Consider the following 22323-nt stretch of genomic DNA (forward strand, 5'->3'; position numbering starts at 1 on the left):
GAGAGGGTGAGAGAGCAAATCCCAAGCAGGCTTTGTGCTGCCAGCACAGAACCTGATGTGGGGGCTCAAGTCCACAAACCACAAGATCATGACCTGAGCCGAAACCAAGAGTCAGATGCTTAATCAACTGAGCCACCCAGGTGCCCCATACACACGCTAAGATTGTAAGTAAATATACTGCAGACAGAAACTGCTTTAGACCGAGAACCAAGATCCCAGAACTTGAATCCCATCCCTCACTACACACACACACACACACACACACACACACACACACACACGCCAGGGAACAAGGGCTTGATCAGCTACAGTGAGGATCTGCTCTGGACCAGGCTGTGATGTGAACTTTGACTCGGTTTCTAACCAGCTCACTTAGATCAGTCTCTTGACCATTTTGGGCCTCATACTATGAGTTTCCACACTGCAGAGGTGCTGGGACACAACAGACTCATGAATGCAATTATTATTACTATTACTTAACTTCTCTAATCCTATTTCCTATATTTACAAATGCAATGGCTCCTAATACCAGCACCCCTTCCCATGAAGGGCTGTCATTAGGATCCTGTGAAATCACATAGGTGAAGTATGGGCATATTACAAAATGTTCATCAAAGCAAGAGAGGCTAAAGGAGACCTGAAAGGGTGGGAGTGACAAGACCATTTATTGATACAAAGAAAATGTTTCTATTTTGGGAAAGCTGCATGCTGGAAAGAGAGCCTGGACAGAAAAAAGAAAAAAAAAAAAGGACTAACTAAAAAGTGGGTAATTGAGAGAGGAAGGCGAGAGAAAAACCTGTCTTTGCACATGGTGAAAATTAAGGCATTGATTCCCCTGTTATGTTTATTTCTCACAGATTATTCCAAAGAATAATCTCTTAAAATGGCTTAAAGCCAAAACTGGTGTTTCTCAAAGTACGGCCCCAAGGGCCACCTCATTTTTACACCCTTGATGAGACTGTTTAAAATACAAATGCCTGGGATGGTCCACCAACGATTCCGATCTTTAAGGCCTGGATCTGAATCCAGAAATTTACCTTTTAATAAACCTCCCAAATAATTCTGATACCACCAAACTCTGAGGACCACCACAGCAGCCTGTGCCACAGGGTAGCCCACTAACCATGAGCTTGTGCCTACACAGAGAAGACTCCTAGCTCCAGGCTGAGCTGGGCCTCCCGCTCACCCCCAGAACACCACAGGCTGGTTCTGCAGTGGTCTGTGTCTCCCCTAAAAGCCATGGTTGTGAAAACAGAAAGCTGGCTTTGCGGGAATAGAAATTCTTATTAATGATTATACCATGAGCAAGAATGCTGAAAATCCTGATGTAAAACGCTGTTAGGAATAGGATGAATGGGAGAATCTGCCACACACTGCATTTTGGGTCAAGAGAGGGAGTTTACAATGCGTATCAAATGTGTCCAATCGGGGCAACCTGGGTGGCTCAGTCAGTTAGGCTTCTGACTTCAGCTCAGGTCACGGTCTCATGGTTCGTGAGTTCCAGTCCCATATTGGGCTCTGTGCTGACAGCTCAGAACCTGAAGCCTGCTTACATTCTGTCCTCTCTCTCTCTCTCTCTCTCTCTCTCTCTCTCTCTGCCCCTCCCCCACTCACTTTCTGTCTCTTTCTCTCAAAAATAAATCACTATTTAGGGGCGCCTGGGTGGCGCAGTCAGTTAAGCGTCCGACTTCAGCCAGGTCACGATCTCGCGGTCCGTGAGTTCGAGCCCCGCGTCAGACTCTGGGCTGATGGCTCAGAGCCTGGAGCCTGTTTCCGATTCTGTGTCTCCCTCTCTCTCTGCTCCTCCCCCGTTCATGCTCTGTCTCTCTCTGTCCCAAAAATAAATAAACGTTGAAAAAAAAAATAAAAAAAAAAATAAAAAATAAATCACTATTTAAAAACCTTTTTTAAATAGTGTACAAATCTTTTGAGCCAGCAGGTTCAACTTTCAAGAAAACCACCCTTAGGGGGGCACCCGGGTGGTTCAGTGGGTTAAGCGTCCACCTTCAGCTAAGGTCACGATCTCACAGTCTGTGGGTTCGAGCCCCACGTCAGGCTCTGTGCCGACAGCTCGGAGCCTGGAGCTTGCTTCGGAATCTGTGCCTCCCTCTCTCTCTGCCCCTCCCCTGCTCGCACTCTCTCTCTCAAAAAATAAATAAACATTTAAAAAAAAAAAAAACACCCTTAGGAAATAGAGATGTGTGCAAAGATATTCATTGCACCCTACGTATAATAGAAAATAATTTAAACCACTCATCTGAAAATTGTAAACTGGCTAGAAAAATAATGGAACCAGGGTGCCTGGGTGGCTCAGTTGGTTAAGCATCTGACTACAGCCCACATAATGATCTCATGGTTTGTGAGTTCAAGCCCGCATCAGGATCCGTGCTCGCAGCTGAGCTGAGGCCTAGAGCCTGGGGCCTGCTTTGGATTCTGTCTCCCTCTCTCTCTCTGTCCCTCCCCCACTGACGGTTCTGTCTCTCTGCCTCAAAAGTAAATAAACTTAAAAAAATTTTTTTTCAACTAAAATAGAGAAAAGAAAATAATAGAAACATAAAATAAAATGCTATCTAACTACTAGTATTAACTACTTTTAGAACCCATGTTCTAAAAAATATTTCATGACAAGGAAAAATGTTTATGATGCTTGTTAAGTAAATAGCTGGTAACAAAATAGCACTAGTATTATATATAACAAATATACCTTATTTGTTTTATATATGTATTTACATTTATATATATGTTATATATACAAACACATATTTACCAAACATGGGAGGGAATTAGAAGAATATTGTTTAAACTATAAGAGTCCTTCCATCCCCCCTTGTTACAGATGATAAAATCTAATAATGCTAAAACTAGTAGACAAAAGTGATTTTTTAATTTTTTAACCTTATTTATTTTTGAGAGAGAGAGACAAAAGTGTGAGCAGGGGAGGAGCAGAGAGAGAGGGAGACACGGAATCTGAAGCAGGCTCCAGGCTCCGAGCTGTCAGCACAGAGCCTGACGCGGGACTCGAACTCACGAACTGTGAGATCATGACCTGAGCTGAAGCTGGACGCTCAACCGACTGAGCCACCCAGGCACCCCATAGTGGACAAAGTTTAAAGACAATAACATTTGCATGGTCTCAAAGATATTGATTAATACAAAAGGAAAGATAGTAACTTTATGGTGGAGAAACCCAGCAGACACCATAATAACCAAGCGATCAAGGTGAATAAAGCCAGTAAAAAGACATCTCAAAATCACGAAGCATTGGATATAATGTGCCAAGAAAAGCACCCTTCTATGGTATTCTTGCCAACGGTACAAAATGTCATTGCAATCATGTAGGAATGCCTAACAAATTCAAATCAAGTTATGTTCTACAAAATAACTAGACAGTACTCTTCAAAAGTGTCAAGGTCAAGAAAGACTGGGGAACTGTCACAGATTGGACGAGATTAAGGAGACGTGATGATTAAATGCACCGTTTAACTCTAGATGGGGTCCTGGAACAGAAAAAGGATATTAGTGGAAAAACCGGTGAAATTCAGGTCAAGTCGGTAGTTTCATCAGTAGTATTGTATCAATGTCAATGTTCGGGGTTTTTTTTTTTAATTTTGTTTTTAACGTTTATTTATTTTTGAAAGAGGAGAGACAGAGCATGAATGGGGGAGGGTCAGAGAGAGGGAGACACAGAATCCAAACAGGCTCCAGGCTCTGAGCTGTCAGCACAGAGCCCAACACAGGGCTTGAACTCACGGACCGCGAGATCATGACCTGAGCCGAAGTCAGCTGCTTAAGCGACTGAGCCACCCAGGCGCCCCGATGTTCTGGTTTTTGATCACTGTCCTATGGTGTGTAAAATGTTAACATTAGGGGAAGCTGGGTAAAGGATAGACAGGAATTCTTTGTTCTCTTCTATTCCTTTTCTATTGCTCCATAACAAATTGCCACAAAATTAGCAGCTTAAAACACTACTCATTTATTATCTCACAGATCCACAGAGTCAGAAGCCTGCAGCAGCATCGCTAGATTCTCTGCTCAGGGTCTCACCAGGCTAAAATTCAGATACCCATGGAGGTCCTGATTCTCACCTGAGACCCAGGATCCTCTTGCAAGCTCACTCAGGTTGTTGGCAGGATTGAATTCCTTGCAGTTACAGGAGGACGTTCCATTTCCTTGTTGTGGGTCAGCCAGGGGCCACCCTTATCTTCTAGAGGCCTCCCTCTGGTCTATGCAGGGAGCCCCCTCCAACTCACAGCTAGCAAAAGTGTGTTCATGCTCTGAATCTCTGACTTCAGCCAGAGAACGTTCTCCGCTTTTAAGAGCTCTGGTTAAATTGGACCCACCTGGACATTCCAGGCTACTCTCCCTATTTTAAGGTTTGTGACCTTAAATACATCTGCAAAGTCTCCATGGCCATCACCATAATATATTCAGAGGATTCTGAGAGTAGGGCATGGATACTGGGGGGGGGGGGGGGGGGTCCACTTTCCTACAAGTATATTTGCAACTTGTCTCCAAGGCTAAAATTAGTTCAAAATTAAAACTTAAGAAGAATGATAATCTCTTGATGGTGATATTTGAAGAAATTGATTTTTTACATTTTTAAAGCTTATTTTGAGAGAGAGCATGCACAAGCTCGTGTGAGTGGGGAGGAGCAGAAGAGAGGGAGACAGAGAATCCCAAGCAGGCTCCACGCTCAGCACGGAGCCTGACCCAGGGCTTGATCTCACGAACCACAAGAGCCAAAATCAAGAGTCAGTGCTCAAGTGACTGAGCCACCCAGGTGCCCCTGTATTTTACCTCTTTTCTAAGTCTTCTGCATTGAGTATGTTATTTCTGTAGTCATAAAGGGGGATTTCTCTGTTGTCTTGAGTGTAGGTATATATATATATATATATATATATATATATATATATATACACATATACATATATGTGTGTGTGTGTGTGTGTATATATATATATATATATATATATATATATGCTTCAAAAATGCTGTGACAAGTCAGACCACATAAGAAAATCCTGCGGACTTCACAACCGGACCGGCCCAAGAACAGCAAACAAGATGCCACCAGCCTGTAACCTCCAAAACTGCTTCTTTCTCAGCAAACACTGCTTGGAATTCAAAGAGAATTCTGAAACTAACTGTCAAGTTAGTCACTTTGTTACAAGGTCTTACCTGTCACAGAGATTCCCCTCCATATACTTTCTGAAGATACCTTGTCATTTGGGAAGTTGAAGTCACTTGAATTGTTTTAGTAATAAGTCAAAACGTTTGAATAGGTTGTTATAAATAAGCCTAGAAATGTCATTTCATGGAGCCTTGGATCAATTTAGATGTTGTTATTCATTGAATAATGACAGCATCATGCTGTCTTTCTAAAACTCCAACATAGAATAATGAGACCAATTACTGGGTAAACTCAGCCCTGAGGAGGCCAAAAGGGTGGATTTTCTCGGCAGCTGTCCAACTTGGAGAATTCGGAGAAATGGCAGATGTTGTACAAAGGCTGCTGACGATGCAGGGCTGAGCCAGGAACCTCAAAGTATGAGGAGTGTCCTGGAAAAAGGATGCGTGTTCATTTTTTCAAACGAAAAGTTGGGGAGGCATGGATTTAAAATATTTTCCAGGGATTTTTGGCTGGCTCAGTTGGTAGAGCACGTGACTCCTGATCTCGAGGTCATGAGTTCAAGCCCCACATTGGGCATAGAGATTCTTTTTAAAAATTAAAATTCAAAATAAAGTGTTTTCCAAATACAAAGCCCTTCAATAATTCTGCAAGGCATTAACTCTTATTCATTTAATAAATATGTATCAGGCATTGTTTTAGCACTGGAGATACAGTGGCATAGAGCTCACAGCCTGGTGAGAGAAACAAGACATTAAACTAATAACCCCTCAAATAAGTACAAAACCATGACAAATGCTCCAAAGGCAAAGTTCAGGGTCCAATAAGACCTAAGATCCTTAGTCGGAAGGATCAGAAAAAAGGATGCTCTGGAGACATGAAGTTTCTTTTTTTTTTTTTTTTCAATTAAACTTCTCATTTTAAGGTAATTGTAGGTTTACATGAAGTTGCAGGAAATAATAGATTTTTTAAAGATTTTATTTTTAAGTAAACTCTACACCCAACATGGGGCTCAAACTCATGATCCCAAGATCAAGAGTCACACGCTCCACTGACTGAGCCAGGTGCCCTGAGAGTTGTTGGTTTGTTTGTTTGTTTTTAACATTAGTTTTGAGGGTTCTTTATATATTGTAAATACCAGTGCTTTGCTGGATATCTTTCCCTAGTCTGCAGCTTGTCTTTTCATGTCCCTTCACATGGGCTTTAGCAGAGCAAATGTTTTTAATTTTGATGAAGTACAATTTGTCAATTTTTCCTTCTATGGATTGTGCTTCTGGTAACAAGTCTAAGAAACTTTCTGCCTTGTTCTAGACCCTAAGGATTTTCTCCCGTGGCTTTTTCCTAAAAGCTTTATAGTTTTGCATTTTCCATTTTGAGTTACAGGTCAAGACTCATTTCTTTTGCCTATGAATGTCCAATTGTTCCTACACTGTTTGTGGAAACACTGTGCCTCCTCTATTGAATTGATTTTGCACTTTTGTCAAAAACAAATTGAGTATGTTTGTTTGGGTCTATTTCTGGATTATGTATTCTGTCCCACTGACCTATGTGTCCATCCCTCCTCCAATTCCACATTGTCTTATTTACTGTAGCTGTGTAGTAGGCCTTAAGATTGGGTTAGAGTGGTTCTTTCATTATTCTTCTTTTTAAAAAAATTTTTTTAATGTGTATTTATTTTTCAGAGAGACAGAGACAGAGTGTGAGCAGGGGAGGGGCAGAGAGAAAGGGAGACAGAATCCGGAACAGGCTCCAGGCTCTGAGCTGTCAGCACAGAGCCCGATGCGGGGCTCTCATTATTCTTCTTTTTAAAAATCATTTTAGGGGTGCCTGGGTGGCTCAGTCGGTTGAGCATCCGACTTCGGCTCAGGTCATGATCTCACGGTTTGTGAGTTCGAGACCCACATCAGGCTTGCTGCTCTCAGCACAGAGCCTGTTTTGGATCCTTTGTCCCCCACTCTCTCTCTGCCTCCCCTACTCACTCTCTCTTGCTCTCTCTCTCTCTCTCTCTCTCTCAAAAATGAATAAACATTAAAAAAATGTTTAAAAAATCATTTTAGCTATTCTTGAGCCTGTGACTTTCCATGAAAGTTTTAGAATAAGCTTATCTACATCTAGAAAGAAAACTGTGCTGGGATTTTAATAGGAATTGAATTAACCCTACAGGTCATTCTGGGGAGTAATAACATCTCTACTACATTTACAGGTCAAGCCCTCACCTGAGCAAACCCCCCCCCCTCAAACCCCACACCAGCTTCATCCACCACTCCTTCGAGGCACAGAAACAACTGGACATCACAGGAAATGTCCAGCTCTCACTCTGCGGCTCCTGTGGCAAACAAATTGCCCAGATGCTATAGAAAGACTGTCAAGCAGTCACCTCACCGAGTGACCTCAGGAGCAGAGGGGCCGGCCTGCGCATGTGCAGAGTCACCCAAGCAGGAGCAGGTTGAACGGGAACAGCATGCAATACGCAAACACACTCCCAGGAACTTAGCCTACAAAACTCACCCTGAAGAAAATGAACTCAAGGAACAGAGGAACACTTCCCCATGCTGCTTCTCACAATCCAAGTCGGAGAGAACAAGAATTCAATAATGCTCAAGGACAAGATGAAAAACAACAGAATGCTATGAAAAGAAAGATTGCAGGCTTACTAAAACTGAGGACCAAAACATTACAGAACAAGTCAATACAATAGAAATGGCAACAAACTAGAACACAGCCAATTATCACATTTATGACAGATGGGAGAAAGGGGGTTTATAGAAATGGCAGTGAACAAAGACTCAAAAGTAAAAGAAATTAAAGCAATTAGAGAGAAACAGATGGCTATGGAGGTTAGGGGATAGGATGATTGGTGACCCTGCTGTGAAAACCCAGCAAATGGAAAAGAAGTTTTCAAAGAAAAAACACAAGAGGGGCACTTGGGTGACTCAGTTGGCTGAATGTCCAACTTCAGCTCGGGTCGTGATCTCGCAGTTTGTGAGTTCGAGCCCCGCATCGGGCTCTGTGCTGACTACTCAGAGCCTGGAGCCTGCTTCACATTCTGTGTCTCCCTCTCTCTCTGCCCCTCCCCCAGTTGCACTCTCTTTCCATCAAAAAAAAAAAAATTAAAAAAAAATTTTAATTAAATAAGCTTAATGTTAATAAACAATGTTTATTTAATGCTTATTTAATGGTGGTTATTTCTGGCTGATGGGCAATGGAAAGGGTTATATATTTTTTTAGTTTTATCATTGCCATTTTCTGTATTATTTGAGCTCTGTAGAACAAACAAACATTGTTATCAAATTAAAAGGTTCTGGGACCCAATTTCCACTGTAGTGGGAGTGGGACTCCTTTACGGCACCAATTTTTGGAACACCAGCAGGATGTCCCACAATTCAACTCAATTCTGATACTTTTTTTATGTTTTGTTTTTTTTATTTTATATTTGAGAGAGCATGAGCGAGCGCAAACAGGGGAGGGACGGAGAGATGGAGACAGAAACTGAAGCAGGCTCCAGGCTCTGAGCTGTCAGCACAAAGCCTGATGAGGGGCTCGAACTCACAAACCATGAGATCATGACCTGAGCTGAAGTCGGACGCCCAACTGACTGAGCCAGCCGGGCACCCCAATTCTGATACTTTCTACCCGGGGATGGCACCAGATTCCACAGGTTAAGTTCTTGGAGAACTGAGCTCACCCCCAATTTCAGACACTAGTTGCAAACCCAGTTTATCACCCAGGCTTCTGACCAACAGGTTATAGATTAGAGGCTCCAGTGATCCCTGCCTTGGGTGGATTAATATGTTGGGGCAATCCACAAAACTCAGAGAGGCAGTTTAGTTACTAGATTACCAGTTTATTATAAAAGGGTAGAACTCAGGAACAGCCGGATAGAGGAGATGCACAGGGCAAGGTGCAGGGACAGGGCACAGAGCTTCCATGCCCTCTCAAAGCATGTCACTCTCCCCCAAATTTCCATGCATTCATCAACAGTAAAGCTCCCTGGACTCCCATCCTTCTGGGATTTTTGTTAGTTTATTTATTTATTTTGAAAGAGACAAAGATAGCGCAACTAGGGGAGAGGCACAGAGAGAGGAGACAGAGAATCCCAAGCAGGCTCCACACTGTCAGCTCAGAGCCCGACGTGGGGCTCGAACTCACAAAACCGCGAGATCATGACCTGAGCTGAAACCAAGAGTCAGACGCCTAACTGACTTAGGCCCCAGGCGCCCCCATCCTTCTGGGTTTTTATGGAGGTTTCATTACATAGGCATGACTGATGAAATCATTGGTCACCAGCAACTGATCCAACCTTCAGCTCCTCTCCCTTCCCTAGAGGGCTGGGGTGAGACTGAAAGTCCCAAGCCTTTATTTACACAGTTGCTTCTGGCAACCAGCCCTCATCCTTAGGTGCTTTCCTAAAGTCACTTTATTAACATAGTATAAGAAAAACCTTTAAGCTATCACCACTTAGGAAATTCCAAGTGTTTAGGGAGCTGTGATCCAGGAACCATGGACAAAAAACAAATATATCAGTAATATATATTTGACTATCTGAATGACAAAATACGTATTTCTTTTTCAAAATAGGTATTTCTTATAAATCACAGTATCACATAAACTGATAGTGATTTTACTTTAAAAGTGATATTTAAAGCAAACAGGCAAACACGTTAGCAGGACCTAGTCCTCTAAGTGGTAGGAGTGTAAATGATTGTTGCTTTCTTCTTTGACCTTGCTGTGCATTTTCAATTTCCAAAAAATAACAAGTAAATAAACAAGAGTAGAGGCAAGAATGTTGCCAGCAAAAGAAATGGCATGAATGCCGAACCTAGAGGAAGGAGATTGGGGTCACCCAGAAACTAAAGGAAAACAGTACGGAACAGAAAGTCCTACAACGTGAGGCAGAGGGGTAGAAAACCACCACCAGTGGGGCGCCTGGGTGGCTCAGTCAGTTAAGCGTCTGACTTCGGCTCAGGTCATGATCTCATGGCTCGTGAGTTCGAAGCCCTGCGTCACTCTGTGCTGACAGCTCAGAGCCTGGAACCTGCTTCGGATTCTGTGTCTCCCTCTCTCTCTCTATCCCTCCCCCGCTCGTGCTCTGTCTCTCTCTCTTTGTCTCAAACATAAATAAACATTAAAAAACAAATTAAAAAAAAAAAAAAAGAAAACCACCACCAGAGCTTGCTGGCCACTCTGGAACCCTGGAATGTCATTCATAAGCTTGCCTCTGATCAAAACTTAATCCACTCCAATAACTGCACTTTCCATCCTGAGCCACAACTAAAAATGGTCTTTAAATACTTGAAAATTGGGTGTTTGGAGTTGTCTGTAATACCACCATGGCCAAAACAGTGCACTTTGTGGACAACTCTATATTCAGTCCACCACACACCTTCCTGTCCTAAAACAGACTTTCCCGTGTTCTAGAATAGCTGAGTCAAAAGTTAAACCAAAGATATTAAATATGTCACACAATTGGGGCACCTGGGTGGCCCAGTCAGTTAAGCGTCTGACTCTTGGTTTTGGCTCGGGTCACGGTCTCACAGTTTGTGCGTCCGAACCCTGCATCAGGCTCTGCGCTGACAGCATGGAGCCTGCTTGGCATTCTCTCTCTCCCCACCCCCCCTGCCCCTCCCCTGCTCTCACTCTCTCTCTCAAAATAAACAAATAAAATTAAAAAGAAAAACATGCCACATAATTAAAATAATGGTAAATCAACCCTACGAGGTTGTAACAAGCTACAAATGAAAAATGAGCTTTACCCTATATGTTAACCACTATTTAGTATTTCAGAAAGTTTCTCCAGAAACATTGTTCCAACTGTCAGCAAAGACAACAGTCAAACATCTAAAACTAGATGGCAGCACCTGCCTGCTACAAATGGAAGTCACATTGCTGTCATCTTTCAAACATCAAAAATAATCAGGAATCAAAAGTGAAAATTCTAGGAGTTGATACAATTTAGTTTATAAATTTCAAACACTGTTAATATTCATTCATACTTTTCTTCTTACTATTGAGTTTGCCTAAACTAAGTATGAGTTCATGACCTTTTAACAGTAATACTTGTTTAGATATGAGAGAAGCAGAAGATCCAAGCGGTCCAGAGCTCATATGGCCCACGTCTCTGCTTCAAGTTCCCACCAAAGGGTTGGTACACAATCATCATCACTGCATGAAATCCAAGAAGTCATTTGAGAAATAGAATAACATCATATTTTAGTTTTTTCATATATACATATGAAAAAAATACATATATATATTTATACTGTTATACCAAAACACACACACACTGTGTGTGTGTGGTGTGTGTGTGTGTGTGTGTGTATGTGTGTGTGTGTGTGTGTGTGTATATATATATATATATATATATATATATATATATATAACATTCCATAGGCAACATCTCACTTAATTTGCACAACACTGTAAGGCAATTATCGATATCTTCATTTTACAAGTGAGGTACTAAAGTTCAGAGATACTGAGGGTTTTATGTGAAGTCATAAGTGCAGAGCCGGATAGAGTCCGGGTCTTCTTGGCTCTAAATTCAGGGGGGCTCTTCACCTCACATTTATTTGACAAAAGTAGTTGACCACCCTATCCCTAAAGTAAACTCATGGCCACTATCCCTACTCCACCCCACCTGGTTACTATCCCATCATCCTATCATTTCCCTCCAAAATTATTTTATATACTGTCTCCTTCTTCCTCCCTCGATACCTAACGAAATAGACATACATTCATTTTGAACATATCTTCCATAACACATGTTCTACAAGGGTAGGGACTTTGTCTGTCTTGTCACCAACACCTGCTTCAGTGTCTGGAACGTAGCAGGCATGCCATAAAAATGAAATGAAATGAAGGATTTCTTGGGCACAAGACTTATTCAAAAGTCTTAAAACTGGGGCGCCTGGGTGGCGCAGTCGGTTACGCGTCCGACTTCAGCCAGGTCACGATCTCGCGGTCCGTGAGTTCGAGCCCCGCGTCAGGCTCCGGGCTGATGGCTCGGAGCCTGGAGCCTGTTTCCGATTCTGTGTCTCCCTCTCACTCTGCCCCTCCCCCCGTTCATGCTCTGTCTCTCTCTGTCCCAAAAATAAATGGACATTGAAAAAAAAATTAAAAAAAAAAAAAAGTCTTAAAACTTATAGCATGTGTAGGACTTACAGTCCTAGGGGGCATGAGAAAGCAATACACCTTTGAGACTCCTGGTTGGATCAAGAAATCTACCCAATGTTACAGTTTTCCTAGAAGACTGGTCTTCCAGAAGACATAGCATCCTCAGTTCTGTGCATCACCACATCATGTCTGGCCCCAGGAAAATCCAGTTCTATTTTCTGCTTATGAAAATCTTGTTTTGTAAGATATCCTTGATGTTTTATGGTATATAGTTTTCTTTATCTTCATTTATACTTATATTAAAACACACACACACACACACACACACACACACACACACCCTTATTAAGGGCCTAGTACTTGCAAATCATTTGCTTCATATAAAATCATTTTGCTTACATAAAAAGCAACTTAATTGTTTAAAAACTATTTTTAGCTTTATTTATTTATTTTGACGGGGAGGGGCAGAGAGGAGGAGAGGGAGAATCCCAAGCAGGCTCCAAGCTCAGTGCAGAGCCCGACTCAGGGCCCCATCTCATTACCCTGAGATCGTGACCTGAGCCAAAATCAAGAGTTGGTCGCTTAACTGACTGAGCCACCCAGATGCCCTTTGATTTTTTTTTTTTAATGTAACTTCATACCAGGGACAGGAGTTCACAAATTGAATGGAGTTAGAAAATAATAATAAAGAAGTAAACAGAAAAAATATAAATAACAGCCTAACATAAACTACCATCACATGGTGCCACAAGATTAGCTGTTAAATATGAACAAATTATTTGCTATAGAAATTCTCAGGAAGGAAAACACTTGAAGTTGGACTGGAAAGAAAAAACATCAGAGAAGACAGAAAATGAATGTGAATTAGCCCTTGAAGAATGAGTAGGATTCATTAAAGCACAAAAACTGAAAAAGTCGTGAAAGCTCCAATAATCTCATTTTGCTAAAGAAGAGAGTGTGGTTTAGTGAGTAATCAGAAAGAAGGCTCATAGCAGAATGGACTCAACTCATTGAGGACCATTAATGCCAGGATGAGATTTATTTTACAGCCAATGAGAGCTACTTCAAGGTTTAATGGAGGGCCTTCCTATGATCAATGTGGTATTTTAGGAAGATTATTCTGGCAAGGTAGGAGACTGAAGAATGAGAGGAAACTGTCACTAATCCACTCAGCCTTCCCTGTAGGGAATTTTCCACTTTTTAACATAAGCTTTGAGAACAGAGTTACCCCCCAAACAACAGCGTCTGGATGGATATCTCCAGGATGTTCACTGCTGCACGTACCTTGTTTAGTTGGAAGAGATCAAAGATAACCAAACTGCAGGCCGACTTATTCAAGCTCTGTGTCTCAATGAGGTTAAAGAAGATAAGTCTTTACTCAGCCCATAGCCACTGGGCAAGCAGGAGACGCCCTCTAGTTGGCTTACTCCTCCCTTACCTCCAGACAAAACACCTGCGTTACTACGTCACCTCATTTTGTTCCAGTCAGGTCCATCTGCTTATTCTTTTACAACATCTGTGAGTATAACGTAAGATCCCGATGCTGTTCCCTACCCTCTCTTGTACCCGACATCAACGTTCACAATGTTAGGTGCTCGGACTTTGAGGCTTCAGATCCCTTTACTTTTTGCCTTTTCTTCTTCTTTTTTTTTTTTTTTTTTTTTTTTTTTTGGCTGTGATGGCAATGGTCATGTCTTTGCAGCTGAGACAAAGACCAATTATTTGCATCTTGGTCTCTACTCTTTACCTTGTAGGGCTTCATCCTCTGTGATAGATTCTGTTGTCAGGTGAGGGCAGTGAGTTGTCTCTACTCTTCAAAGCACTGTAAATACGCGGGTCAGTCTGTGTATTCTGCAAAACAGCATCTTGAAAAAGAAGCTGAGAAACACTCACTCCCTTTCTGTGCTTGGCATAAAATATACCCACCAGCAGAAAACTACAAGATTGTGCCTCTAATGGTTCAGTCTCAGACTTACCTTTATTTTCTTAAACACTTTAAAGGATATACAGTTAAGGATATATCTTCCTGCTCAAATATTATCAATCTCCTAATACCTTCAAATAAAAGGTAAGAAACTAATGAAAGGAAAGAAACTAATATTTGTGGGGTGTCTTAGGTACCAGGCCCTCTTCTAAGAAATGTTCATAGGGGCACCTGGGTGGCTCAGTCAGTTGAGCACAGGACTTCGACTCAGATCATGATTTCACAGTTCCTGAGTTAGAGCCCCACATTGAGCTCGCTGCCATCAGCACAGAGCCCTCTTTGGATCCTCTGCCCCCCTCTCTGCCCCTCCCCTACTTGTACTCTCAAAAATAAATCAAAACATTAAAAAAAGTTTTCATACATTATTCATTTACTCTTCAAAACAACCCTTGTGTGTGAGTACTATCCCCATTTTACAGATGAAGAAACTAAGGTTGAAGAAGGTTAAGTCACTTGGCCAAGGTGATATAGAGTGTAAGCAGTGGACCCAGGATTCAAACCCAGCCCCTTCTTCATTGTACTTCCCAGCCCACCTGACCTTCACATGGCTTTCAGGCTCTGAACAATGTAGCCCCAAACTGCCTCCCCAACCTAATATACATTTTCACAGCTCTTATTTTGTTATACATAAATGAAAGTTGTTTCTCCAATCTAATTTTATTATTTCAAAAAGAAAAAAAAAGAACATCATAGGAAAGCAACCAGCAGTTGCTGAAGCTGAATTTACACGTGTTTTACAACCTAGCCGTTCTACTCCTGGGTAAATACCAACAGAAACATGCATGTATTCTTTAATTTTTTTATTTGAGTATAGTTGGTATACAATGTTGCATTAGTTGCAGGTGCACAACATAGTGATTCACCTTCTCTATACATTATGCTTTGCTCACCCCAAGTGGAACGATGGTCACAGAAGGGACAAAGATTTATACGAGGAAATTATAAATAGTAATAAGAATGGATAAACTGCAACAACACACACATATGAATCTCACAAACATAATGTTGAGCAAAAGAAGCTGGGCACGAAAAAGTACGTATTCCGTGGTTTCATTTATATGAAGTTCAAAAGCAGGCAAAACTTTATCTAGCACATGAGAAGTTAGGATAGCAGTTATCTGCTCCCCCAGGTGCAAGGGAGCAGATGTGACCAGAGGGGAGCTGATGTCCTAGCACAAATCAAGGCTGCAGCACCAAACTGTCAGAGTCATTGTATTCTTCACAGCCCTGCCCTCACAATGGGGCCTGGGAGGCAGGGCCAGTTTTACTCATCAAGAATGTTCTTGATGAAACAGTAAATATTATTAATGTTCCTAAATCTTGCTCTTGAATATACATCTTCTTAACATTTTAATATAAGAGGCGCCTGTCTTGATGAAGCAGTAAATATTATTAATGCTCCTAAATCTTGCCCTTGAATATAAATCTTCTTAACATTTTAATATAAGGGGTGCCTGGGTGGCTCAGTCAGTTAAGTGTCTGACTCTTTTTTTTTTTAATGTTTATTCATTTTTTGAGAGAGAGAGAGAGAGAGAGAGAAGGTGAGGGAGGGGTAGAGACAGAGGGAGACAAAGAATCCAAAGCAGGCTCTAGGCTCTGAGCTGTCAGCACAGAGTCCTATGTGGGGCTCGAACTCATGAACCACAAGATCACGACCTGAGCCAAAGTCAGAGTCCTAACCAACTGAGTCACTCGGGCGCCCCAAGCAACTGACTCTTGATTTAGGCTCAGGTCTTGATCTAATGGTTCGTGAGCCCCATGCTGGCCTCCCAGCTGACAGCAGGGAGCCTACTTGGGATTCTCTCTCTGTCCTTCCCCTGCGTGTGCACACATGCGTGCACATGTTCTCTCCCTCTCTCTCTCTCTCTCTCTCTCTCTCAAAACTAAACATTTTTTAAAAAATAAAAATCAAATCTTTTAAAAAACCATTTTAATATAATACATACTATGAGATGACGTATGAGGTATGCGGGAAGGAGTTCTGTGACATACTGAAGTACAATGGTTATCTTGAGGAAAAGCACATGTGTGATCATTTGAGTTCTAAGCGGACCTAGCCGCTCTTTTGATAGAATGTCATTTTTACTTAAAAGAGAAACTGGCAAGCCGGTTATTCAGTTTGGCCCCACCTCCTGAAGGGAAGAGTATCAAAGAACGTGTAGATATATCTCAAAACCACCACGGCCTCCTTAGGAGTAAACAAACAGGCCCTCATCTGCTCTGTAGGAAGGCAGAGGAGCCGGGGACCAGTCCCAAGACTTAATGGTCACAGGAGGCAAACTCCACGGAAAGATACATTCCCAACGAAGGAGGTCTGCTGCACCTAGGTCAGGGCCCAGTGAGAAGAAATGGAATGAATTATCTGGATTGATGTCCTTGAAAAACTTGAATACCCAGATTCCTCTGAGCCCTTTGAGCCTACAGAAGGAGCTCACCCCCTCCCATTAAGAGCTAACCTCTCATCTCCCCCTTGTGGAGATCACACAGAGGCTGCTCCCCCCCAAGGCAACGCTCACCCACTCACTCCCATCTCTGCAGGGATGTGGACCCTCAGGACCTGTCCTTCCTAACCCCCAGGAGTTTAATCTCCAAATGGTGACTGAATCTTAAAATTAGGATTGACCCACAATATAACCCATAGGGCCTGATAAGGAAGGAAAGGGACTGTACCCCAAAGGGAGCTAGCATGTGCCAGCAAAAGCCAGGAGAGCACCTATAAGATTGGATTCTAGAGTGTTTGTTTGATCAAGAGGACTAGAATATATAAATTGAAGAAGGGAGAGTTTATCCACTTACAATCACCTTCCCAGGACACAGGATTTAATACTCTACTAAGAATATTAATTGCCGGGGTGCCTAAATACTACTAAGTGGGTGCCTGGGTGGCTCAGTTGATTGAGTGTCTGACTCTTGATTTCGGCTCAGGCCCTGATCTCAGGGTTATGGGACTGAGCCCCACGTCATGCTCTGCATGGAGTGTGGAGCCTGCTTGGGATTCTCTCCCTGTCTCTCTCTACACCACCCCCCTCTCTAAAATTATTTTTTTTGTTTTAGTGTTTATTCATTTTTGAGACAGAGAGAGACAGAGCATGAGCAGGGGAGGGGCAGAGAGAGAGGGAGACACAGAATCCGAAGCAGGCTCCAGGCTCTGAGCTGTCAGCACAGAGTTTGACGCGGGGCTCGAACTCACAAACCATGAGATCATGACCTGAGTGAAATGGTCGGACGCTTAACCAACCGAGCCACCCAGGCACCCCAGATTAAAAATATTTTTTAAAAGAATATTAACTGGAAAGCTGCAGTTTGGAGTTAATATTCTCAGTACATATATGTATCTGACAAAAGATTTGTATCTAGGATACATAAAGAGCTTCTACAGGTTAGTAATAAAGGGCTTGAATAGACAATTAACAAAAAACATATGAAAGGCCAGTGAGCACATGAAAATGGTCTCAACATCATAAATCATCAGCAGAATGCAAATTAACCACAATGAGATACCTCCATACACTCATCAGAATAGTTAATATGAAGAAGGCTGACGTGCTCGCCTCGGCAGCACATGTGCTAAAACTGGAACAATACAGAAAAGAGCAGCATGGCCCCTGTTGCAGGGATGATATGCAAAAAGACCCACAACACCACGCATTGGTGAATATGAGAAACAACCAGAACTCTGACATTCTGCTGGTAGAGTGTAAAACGGCACACAAACACTCCTAGGCACTTTCTTAACTTAAAACTCAGCAATCCCGCTCCTAGGTATTTATCCAAGGAAAAATAAAAACGTACATCGACGGAAAGCCTTGTACGAGAATGTTCATAGGAGTTTTATTTATATCAGTGACAAAATTCAAAATGGCCCCGGTGTCCATAGGCAAAGAGATAAACCGTAGCATAGTCACGTAAGAGAAAACTACCCAGCAACAAAGTGGAATGAATTACTGATACACATAAAAACAGAGTGATCTCAGCAACATTACACTCAGTGAGAAAAGCGAGACACAGAGTAGTACCTAGAAGGTATGGGCAAAACTCATACCTTTGATGAGAGAAATCAGAGGAACGGTTGCTTCCGGACAGGGGACTCACTGGGAAGAGGCAACAGGAAACTCTTTGGGGGTGATGGAAATGTCTTATATCTTGACAGAGCTATGACTTACACAGATACATTGTCCAATCGGTTGAATTGTACGCTTGAGATCTATGCATTTCACTATATGTAAATTATACCCTGATTAACATAAATAATCAAGCCTCATTCTTCTTTCCCTTTTCCTCCTATTTTTTATCTTAGTTAGCACATCACCATTTATTTAATAGCCTTCAAGTCCAACCCATTCTAGACTTCCCTCTTCCTCTTCATCTGCCCCTTCATATTCACTACTAATGACCCAGGCTTAGTTCACACCCCTGGACTGGCGAAATAGATTTATAACTGGACTTACCATTTCTTAATTATTTCTCTACAATGCCAAAAGAGTGACCTTCCTAAAATTCATAACCCTTCCTAAAATTCACTCCCTCATTAAACGCTCCTTGATAGATTTATGCTACCTGTAAAAGAATATCTAAACTCCTAGTGGAACAATAGGCCAAGTGCTACCTGGTCTAGTCTAGGAACACACCCAGGGAATGTAATGTCTGAAGTCATCTAGTCCCTGGGGCGTCTGGGTGGCTCAGTCGGTTAACCATCAGACTTCGGCTCAGGTCATCATCTCACGGTTCGTGGGTTCAAGCCCCATGTTGGGCTCTGTGCTGACAGCTCAGAGCCTACAGCCTGCTTCAGATTCTGTGTCTCCCTCACTCTCTCTGTCCCTCCCCCACTTGTGCGTGCTCTCTCTCTCTGTCTCAAAAATAAATAAAATTTTTAAAAAATGAAGTCATCTAGTCCCCAAACAGAGGCCTGACCATTCTGGTTTCCTATCTGCGAACTATGCATTCATGTTTCCGGTTCAAGTGGGATATCTTGGACTTCATAATCATCTCAGTTCAGTAGCACATGCTCATCCTCCCTCCCTGCCTCAGGGAGAGGAGTCTCCATCTCCAGCCACCAAGACTCAACGTGTGGAGGTACCAGATAGTCCCTTCCTCTCCCACACCCAGGTGCAAAAGTCCTGTCCATTTCAGCCTCAACAGCACCCACTGCTGCTAACTAGCTGCCTTGTTATAATGTCAGGACCACGTCTCCTCTCCACAGATTACAGCTGTTGCCTCTTAGCTGGTTTTCTCCACTTCAAATGCAACTTGGAGGATTTACATCCAACACATTGGCATCATGCATGGTTTGGGTTTTCAGCATCCTGGAGATTCCCACTTTCCCTGGGTATCACCATAACTGTTGCTTTAACTGAGGTTCTGTACAAACTTCAAAAAGATTAGCTATAAAATGAGGGCTCTTAGTGGTCAAATCAACTGTCCATTTTTATGATTCACTTGATCTCAAAGCTGACATTAGCGGCTGGTTTAAGATCAAAACAAAGGCTTATTTTCACCTCATTGAATATGTTTGAGCAAAAATTGAACTGCTTTTGTTGGGGATGCTATTTACAAAAGAAAGGTCCAGAGCATGGCAGGTTATGAGATGCCTTGTAACAAAGATATTTTTTTCTGTAGTCAATGTGTTGGACTAAAGATGGCCAGAAAGTGGTACTGCTACCATTAGAGGTGTCACTGTCCCTTAAATTTGGCCAAGTTCTCTAACTGCTCTGACCAGCAGAATACAAGAGTGATGCTATGCCAGTCATAGGCCCGGACCTTAAGAAACAAGCAGCTTCCGTTTCTTGAGTCTTGAAACAGCCTCTCCTGGAGCCGTCAGCCACCATGTAAGAATTCCAACTACCCTAAGGCCCCCTTGCTGGAGACACACGTAGGGAGGTCCTGAGACCACATGAGAGGACAGACATGCCCAGCCAGCCCCCAGATGAGGTCTCACATATAAATACGTATAAATAAATCTTCCTTACTGTGTTCTGTCTGAATTCCTGTCCCACAAAACTATGAGAAAATGACTGTTGTTTTAACTCACTGAGCTGTGGGGTAATTTGTTACCCAGAAATTGATAACTAGTACAATAAAGACCTGATAAAATTAGGAGCTTTAAATAGAATTCTCCATTCTACAGAAATATGTTGCTAATGAAAATGATCTAATTATTCTTTTCATGTCTTGACGAAATTATAAAGTACAGCTATTAGATATGAAACAAAGATAAGACTAGAAAGTTTGTATGTGGTTTTAAATGAGAGATGAAGACAACTAGAGATTAATATTGGAACACTGCCATATTTTGCTCTTCAGAATGCATATCCAGGAGAACATGTCAAATTCCACTTCTGGATGACTCCTAAGTTTACACTTTAACACATCCTTTTTCAAAACAAAGCATTTTGTTCATCTATTTATTCAATGAATATTTACTGGATACCTACCATATGTCAGGTTCCATTCTGAATGCTAAAGATACAGTGATGAACAAAATGGACAGTTCCTCTCCTCTGAGAGCCTAGAGTGAGTGATAAAATATAAAAAGAGAAAAACAGTAAGCCAGTTAGGCTCAAGAATAAGAAAATAATCTCAGTGGACAAGGTACAGATATACGCAGTGGTGGCAAGAGGGCAGCCCCAGGCCTACTGGATTAGGGACAGGTCCCAGCACTGGCAACCAGGAATTCAGTTCCTTTGGGACAAAGGAGTCTTGCTTTCTGCAAGAAAGCTCTTTTTCTTAAAAAGAAGCTGAAAAAAATGCTCAACATCACTCATCATCGGGGAAATACAAATCAAAATCACAATGAGATACCACCTCACACCTGTCAGAATGGCTAACATTAACAACTCAGGTAACAACAGATGTTGGCGAGGATGCGGAGAAAGAGGATCTCTTTTGCATTGTTGGCGGGAATGCAAGTTGGTGTAGCCACTCTGGAAAACAGTATGGAGGTTCCTCAAAAAACTAAAAATAGAACTACCCTACGACCCAGCAATTGCACTACTAGGTATTTATCCAGGGATATAGGTGTGCTGTTTCGAAGGGACACATGCACCCCCATGTTTATGGCAGCACTATCGACAATAGCCAAAGTATGGAAAGAGCCCAAATGTCCGTCGATGGATGAATGGATAAAGAAGATATGGTATATATATACAATGGAGTATTACTCGGCAATCAAAAAGAAGGAAATCTTGCCATTTGCAACTACGTGGATGGAACTGGAGGGTATTATGCTAAGTGAAATTAGTCAGAGAAAGACAAAAATCATATGACTTCACTCATATGAGGACTCTAAGAGACAAAACAGATGAACATAAGGAAAACAAAAATGATATAAAAACAGGAAAACAAAAATAATATAAATAATATAAAAACGGGGACAAAACAAAAGAGACTCTTAAATATGGAGAACAAACTGAGGGTTGCTGGAGGGGTTGTGTGGGGGGGGGGGGATGGGCTAAATGGGTAAGGGGCATTAAGGAATCTACTCCTGAAATCATTGCTTCACTTATAGTAACTAATTTGGATGTAAATTAAAAATAAATAAATAAAAATAAAAATAAAAAATAAAGTTAAATTATGAAAAAAAAAATTGCAGACTGAAACAAAAAAAAAAAAGAAAAGGAAGCTGAAAAAGACAGCTGCCAATTGGGGCTGGGTGCCCTGTCTTCACAGAAGGCTGTGGGTCTGGGGAAGTGAAGAACAGAGGATCCGACCCAAGCTGGATCCAAGATTCCCCAATATGATCACAGAACAAGGGCAGCCAAGTATCATAAGAAGATCTGATTCCGGGCTGGAGGCAGAGGACATGTGATGGCAACTACAAAACCATAAAATCTCACCTGTAAAAATGTACATCTATTTATGCAGAACATGTACCACTGAGATGCCGCATAACCACAACCTCTAAAGTCCACTTAAAATGTTTTGCCTACACAGAAGAAAAGCTGCACTGCCATTTTGTAAGGGAAATCTGTGCTTTGGTTTGTCATCTATTGAGTTTTTATTCTTGTTCCTGTGTGTTTAACAATTGCTATGGTAGGAAAACAAAAATTAGCAGCCTGCCAAGCACTCGTGAGTCATGGCTGCTTTTGAGTCTATTCAGCTG

The 22323-nt window shown here is 41.9% G+C and overlaps 1 non-coding gene and 1 pseudogene across 1 annotated transcript; one reads left to right on the forward strand and one right to left on the reverse strand.

Moving 5' to 3' along the window:
* LOC115502120 overlaps positions 1–22323 on the reverse strand; it is a 32664-nt pseudogene that overhangs the window by 8516 nt on the left and 1825 nt on the right.
* On the forward strand, positions 17769–17876 carry LOC115503627. The gene has a single exon (XR_003965461.1). It is a non-coding gene; the product is annotated as a U6 spliceosomal RNA (small nuclear RNA).

Source organism: Lynx canadensis, chromosome E2 (genome assembly GCF_007474595.2).
Source record: "Lynx canadensis isolate LIC74 chromosome E2, mLynCan4.pri.v2, whole genome shotgun sequence".
NCBI classification, from domain to species: domain Eukaryota; kingdom Metazoa; phylum Chordata; class Mammalia; order Carnivora; family Felidae; genus Lynx; species Lynx canadensis.